The sequence below is a fragment of the Scatophagus argus genome, chromosome 13 (assembly GCF_020382885.2).
Source record: "Scatophagus argus isolate fScaArg1 chromosome 13, fScaArg1.pri, whole genome shotgun sequence".
Lineage (NCBI taxonomy): Eukaryota > Metazoa > Chordata > Actinopteri > Scatophagidae > Scatophagus > Scatophagus argus.
The window spans coordinates 984,877-991,872 of record NC_058505.1 but is presented as its reverse complement, the minus strand read 5'-3'; the positions used below and the strand labels follow the sequence as shown (position 1 = coordinate 991,872).

Here is a 6,996-nt window from a genome sequence, read left to right as displayed (position 1 = left end):
ACATTCATTCATATTCAATTGAATTAAGACATTTGTTCATATGATTTATAATAACATACAGTGATATGTCATAATTATATATTATGGTAAATTATGTATACATTGTTTCATTTTTAAATTAATTTCTTGTTGCAAATAAAAACATTTTTGAAATGTTGATGTTTCTCAAATCTTCTGTCATCTCATAAATTTCTGATAAAAATACTTTTATAGAAAGTTTCTGACTTCAAATTGTTTAAATTAGCATGAGAGGACTTGAAGCTGTGACTCTCAGACTGAAACAAAAACATGTGGTCCATCTGTTATCACTGATCAGACCAACAGAATCGTGTTGTTTCAGCCCCTCACAAAACAAACTCGTTCATGTGTGTAAACAACAGTGTCATCAGCGTAGAGTTTGACATCCACACTGACACAGTTATAAAAGGGGCTCAGCACTGACCCTGGTGGCACAGCCACACCTACTGACTTGTACATAACAGCTGTGTGTTCATGTTTGCTCCCTGCCAAAGTGAAATCCATAAAAACAAGGATGTTTCCAAAACACAGATGCTGTGATTTTTCACTTTATTGAGATTGTTACACTGAAAGAATTGGACAAAGCTGCCTCACTCTGCATAATGTATTAAAAAGAAAGACAAGAACAGAAAAATATAATCAGTCAGATAACAATACAGTTTTATTTTATACTATTACACACATCACAATTCAAACTAAACTACAGCACGTAAGCAACACGAGTACACAGAATTTACACTCACTGACTGCAAACAATATGTGTATACATGTATTTATATTGTTAGGATGACAGTATCTGACCTGTCCATAAAAAGAGAAATTTTACAACCAACCACAAAACATGAAAACTGACATTTGTGGCTGCTGATCAAAACGTTGAATGAGATCAATTGTTGAGATTTGATGGTGAGAAAAGGTGAGCAGAAAACAGTCAGTCAGCATGTGTGCAGCTGGTGGACGGTCCCTTGTTTCTGATCATCGGATCATCAGCAGAGAGAGTCCATAGCAGTACACCAGACTCTTCACTATCAGCACTGTGTAGAGCACACAGAGCAGCTTCACCCTGCACTGAGACTGGAGATATGAAAGAGCAGGAACCTCTGAAACAGAAAAGGAGTCAAACAGAAATGTCAGTCCTCTGCTCCTCTGCTCCACATGAAGCTGAATCACTGCTCAACACAGTCACCAAGCCTTCATTACCTTGTTCTGTTTGGGCCTCCACTGTGCCCCCCTCGTGCTCGACGTAGCAACGATATTTATATGTGTAGTGCGGGTCACGATCAACCAGTCTGATGGCGGTGGTGCGTCCTGTCTCTTGGAGCTCCAGCTGATGTCCCTCGTGAGGCAGGACCTCCTCCACAGTCTCAGCCTTCCTTCGTCTTTTCCAGGAGATCTTGACCCGAGGAGGAAACATGTGTGAGGCCACACACAGCAGGGAGCCCTTCCTGTCCAGGTGGGCTGCTGGGTACACGCTCACCACGGGCTTCACTACCTCCTCATCTGCAGTTTGACAGCAGCAACAAGCAGCACAGACACACATTCACACAGTCAGCAGCAGCTTCCAGCACTGCACTGCATTCAGGCTCATCCTGGAAACTACATGGACTCTGGTCACTAAACTCCTCATCAATACAGCACACAGTTCAACACATGTACTGTCCTCAGCTACGTGTCTTTCTTTTGGTGTACATACAAGTCCTTTTAATAGAACTTCACAATTTCATGATTTTGACTACTAGACCTACTCTATTAAAATCATTTTACTACATTATTATTAATTTAAATTGTATAATTAATGGTCGTAGTTTCCTTCACATTAAATAAAAGTCATTTTAATAACTGCAGTATGTTAATGGATGTGGCTACAGATCAGGCAGTCAGGAGCTCCTTCAAACTTTGCATCATTTTTGTTTTGCGTTTTGAGTTATTTTTCTCGCCTACCATTACTGAAGCTTATGTTACCTGTGACAGCAAAACTTTCAGTAAAGTCACAAAATGAAGTGTGGGGATTGGATTAAGTGCAGCGGACCCTGAGACGATCACAACCAACATCTGGTGAGCACGCAGCCCGACCAGCCGGACCAAACGCCGCCGTGAGCCGTGTGACGGCCACAGGAAGAGGACGCAGAGCGGCGGGATCATCATTATATTCTGGGTGTAGACGCAGACAAATAACTTTATATCTTGTTTTGGTTTTATTTTCTTCTGTTTTAAATTAAACTATCTGTGTGTTCTGTGTGTGTGCAGCATGAACTTACATTTCACTGTGCAGCCGTGTGTCATAATGTGACAAATATTATACAGTTAGACATTTAGCGCTTTATTCTAACCACCGCAGAACTAATCAATACATCAGTACATTATCAATTACAAAACTGTCTTCATTACAACATTATTCATATGCAGTGATATGTTTGGACATGTGAATGTGAACATGAGACTGCAGTCTAATATCAACAAGGAACGTTTTGATGTCTGATGGGAAATTAATGTAGAATATTCACATAACTTAATATCATGTAATGTATTATAGTTATTTCTTGTTAAAACTGCATATATTCATATTGATTTAAATATATTTACTTTTATATATTTGAAATACTGATGACATAATGTTTCTATTACATATATGTATATAATAAGGATTGTTTGGCTTCATGTATAATTTTAACTTCACTAACAGACACATGAGCCATCTTATAAAATTCAGCTGTCATGAGGAACATTTTACATCAGAATTACTTATTAATTATCCGATACAACATGTTTAAAGTTAAAGTTTAATTTCATAAATGATCTTGTTTGATAAAAACAAGAGATGGTGCTGAATTACTGACGTGATCAAATACTGTATATTTGTAATGTTGTCAGCAGGATACTTTTTCTATATAAATCAGTTCCATCTGAAGCAGAAATAAAGAATAAGTTCAGTTGTGCAGTGAGATTTAAACATCTTTTCAGCAGTTATGAAGCTTTTTGATGTCACAGCAGCTGCAGGCTGCAAGAATTCTCTACTAATGAAGAGAAAACTAACATGTAAAGCCTGAAGCAGCAGAAACTCATTAAAAACACATTTTCTACTTGTTCAAGAAAACAACTGAAGGAACATGAAAGTTTATTCTTACCTGTTACATACAGTTTAGTTCCAGAGCCAAAGATCAAGTACACATATCCCCCCACAGTGAAACAGAGTGATACAAAAACCTTCCTGCTGCTGAATGTGTCAGCTGAGGTGAACGAGTCCACATGATGAACCAGGATCAGATTTCAGCTCCATCATGTGTTTCTCTAATGTTCATATCAACATGACTGTCTCTTCTTCTACTGTCTTCTTAGACACAGCAGCAGTGTTGCTCTGTGGATGGTCATGTCTGTGGCTCCACTGCTTTAGTCCACATGGACTGGACCTGGACCAAAGGATGGACGGATGGACAGACGGGACATTTTCTACAGACATTCTTGGTCCTCAGAGGATGAACTTCATTCGTTGACTTTGTCGATTCTGAAATTTCCTCTAGCGCCACCATCTGGTCAACAATTTCATGTGACACCAGAATGTTACGTGACTCCCTGATTCATTTTCTATACGTTTTACTTAATTTTATAACAAAATCTATTGTACATTTACTGTGGTTGAGGAAGAGGAGTCCCTCCTGAGACTTTCTTCATCTGATGGAGGCTGTTGTATGCTGTACAGACTGTAAAGCCCCTTGAGGACATTTTATGATCAGTGATGAATAAAACTGACTTGTGATGAAAACTGAATTCACTGAAACCTGAGGAAACAAGCCCTGGTTTCCTGTGTGAGGGTGTGTTTGATCTGTTGATCGACTCTGAACCACCTCCTCTGCTTTTCCCTCACTGAGGTTCAACTCATCACGTCTTCCCAGACTCTCTGCCACCTGCTGTTTGTGGACTCTGGGGCTGATGAGAGTTTTACTGACTTGAGGCCTGTCAAAACCAGTGTCTCAGCTGGATGATCCGGGGCAGGAAAACAGGAGACCTCAGGTGGACGGCCTGGGGGCCCAAGAAGATGGAACCCTTCTGGAGGTCGATCTGGAGGCCCGTGGCGACACTGCTGAAACCGCCCAACAGACTGGTGATGATGCAGGAGCTGACTGACTGAGCAAACCACTGAGGGGTTGTGGAAGTAGTTTGCCACCAACTGGGGTCCAGAAAAGAAAACAGCCTCTCCATGCTCCTGGGCAGCTGAAGCTCTGAAGCAGCCAGGACCCTGACAGCACTGGACTGCAGTGAGACCCCCATGGCCCTGAGCAGCAGTGAGGCCGGGATGCTGAGCACTGAGGTTTAGCATACTGGAAGGTTGAGGGGCTGAGCTGGTGACTACCTGACTGGCAAGCAGGCTGGAGGGTATCCCACTCAGGAACTGGAACTGGCTGAAGACTAGCAGGTCTGTGACCAGCCAACCAAGGGCCTGGAGCTGACCCGAGATCAGCAGGCAGAGGTGGAGGTAGGCTGGAAAACTTCTGAACTGGAGAGAAGAAACAGCCATCAACACAAGTCTGAGATCTGGGAGGTGATTTCCTGGTTGTTTTCAATAACGGTCTGAGTACTTTGACTGTGGTGACCTATGAAGGCTCCTCGATTAGAAGCAGCCTGATGAGGCTGACTGGTTTCTGGTGTGGTGTCTGTGGGGTCCATGCTGTTCATCAGTTCATACTGTTACAGAGTCACAAAATGGACGACCCACAGTGCAGACACTGACGGGAGGGAGAAGGTGAAGCAAACAAAAGAGTCCAAACAAAGAATAATCCAGAAGGCAAAGCAAACGCAGGGAAACACAGAACACAGGGATCACAAGGAAGCAGCAAACACCAACCAACTGACAACACACACAAGGAGAGCACAGGTAGATACAGACAAAGAAGACCAGACACAGGTGAGCACAGTCAGGGCGGGGCAAGCAATCAGGACAGGAAGGACAACAAAGACAGGAAATGAACAGCTAAGCAAGAGAAACAACAAAATAAAACAGAAAACCAACTGAACAGAAAAAGATAAAACTGATGATAAAAATGTGTCTTATTAAAGAATAACATGACACACTGGATTGTGGATTTTGACTATTTTAAATACAGAAATAAGTTCTATGAATATGTTAATAATAAGACTTAAATGTGTTACCTTTGAGCACGTTTGTTTGTGTGTTTTTATGAGATGGAGGTGAAATATGTGAACCTGAGCTGTGGTTTACTGCTCTCTTCCTGTCACAAACACTGTTTGACATCTGCTCATCTGCTGCTTTTTGTTCAGGCTGCAGGGATCACCTCTCACTGTGGGGATCATCCATCCAACAGACACAGTAGTAGGTGGCTGAATGAAGGAGCTTAACTGTCTGGATCTCCAACTCACAACCGTTTGGTTTATTCACAGCTGAGAAATCATCTTTCTGAGGATGATTGTAGCTGTAGTCTATGTCACCATTCCTCCTGTCAATATCAAGAATCACTCTGAATGTTTCTGTGTCTTTCTTCTGATACCAGTAGACATAACTGTAGTCACACTGGTCAGTTCCCTCACAGCTGAAGGAGACGCTTTTACCGACTCTCCTGGTCAGTGATAACTGGTCCTGAGTCAGCTGTGCTGCCATGGCAGCCAGCGCTGTAGAGAAACAGACAGAGAGATGAAGTTAGTGTGACAGCGTTTGTTCCAGGTTGACTTTGTTGGCTCCTGATTGGCTGGAAACCCTCACCTGAACACAGACAGCACAGAGCAGCAGCTGGGAGGAAAAGCATTTTGTGCAGTGGTGTTTCCTCTGGTGAACCTGGGGAGAAGTGGCGCTCCGATGCAACCGAGGCCAAACCAGGACGAGCTGCCGGATCAGACGAGGCCCACGTGGTTTCTGACAGGTCCTCAGACCTCCCGTCGGCCCCCGCGGCCCACAGATAATTGATCGACGGCTCGGCTCGGGCTGCCGTGTGGTTTTCCGCACAGTGGGAGGTTTTAAAGGGGAGAGGAGGAGGAGCCGAGGAGCAACAGGCAGCACACGGTTAGCATAGAGATGGAGGACTGCATCCTGTCTGTTGCTGCACATCACTGACACATCACTGACTGTACACAGGTGTTAATGTGACCACAGAGCTCACTGTGCTGTCATTACAACTCCTCACTCTGGTCCAGGATTTCACATCAGAAACAAGACAAATGACAAACTCATTCAGTCTCAACAACAGAACAAACATGTGCGTCTTTCTTTTTTATTATAAGAGTTTATGGAAATTTACACTCACTTACATGTGATGTCGTTCATGCTTTTATTATGCATACAATACTTATTTCAGACTGGAAGATGAGAACAATAATAATAATAACAACGGAATAAGAAAAATCAAGTAGGTGAGTACACACACTTACAGAGTTGACATAAAAATCTGTGTGTGTGTGTGTATTCATTCGTATGTATACTCTGTATTAATGATATGATCATCATTTCACCACTCTATTATTAATATTAATGTTATTACTAAAATGTTTCAAATAAACCAAAAAGACCAAAACATCATATTTGTGAATGTACATGATGATCTTTCATATTCCACATTAACTTTAATTTATTATGATTAACTTTCCAAACAAACTTAAGACATTCATTCATATTCAATTCAATTAAGACATTTGTTCATATAATTTATAATAACATACAGCGATTTGTCATAATTATATATTATGGTAAATTATATTTACATTGTTTCATTTTTAAATCACATGTGGTCCATCTGTTATCACTGATCAGACCAACAGAATCGTGTTGTTTCAGCCCCTCACAAAACAAACTCGTTCATGTGTGTAAACAACAGTGTCATCAGCGTAGAGTTTGACATCCACACTGACACAGTTATAAAAGGGGCTCAGCACTGACCCTGGTGGCACAGCCACACCTACTGACTTGTACATAACAGCTATGTGTTCATGTTTGCTCCCTGCCAAAGTGAAATCCATAAAAACAAGGATGTTTCC

General features: G+C 41.7%; 1 pseudogene; it reads right to left on the bottom strand.

Moving 5' to 3' along the window:
- Positions 1–550: 550 nt before the first annotated feature.
- Positions 551–6,865, bottom strand: LOC124068966 (annotated as a pseudogene).
- Positions 6,866–6,996: the final 131 nt, after the last annotated feature.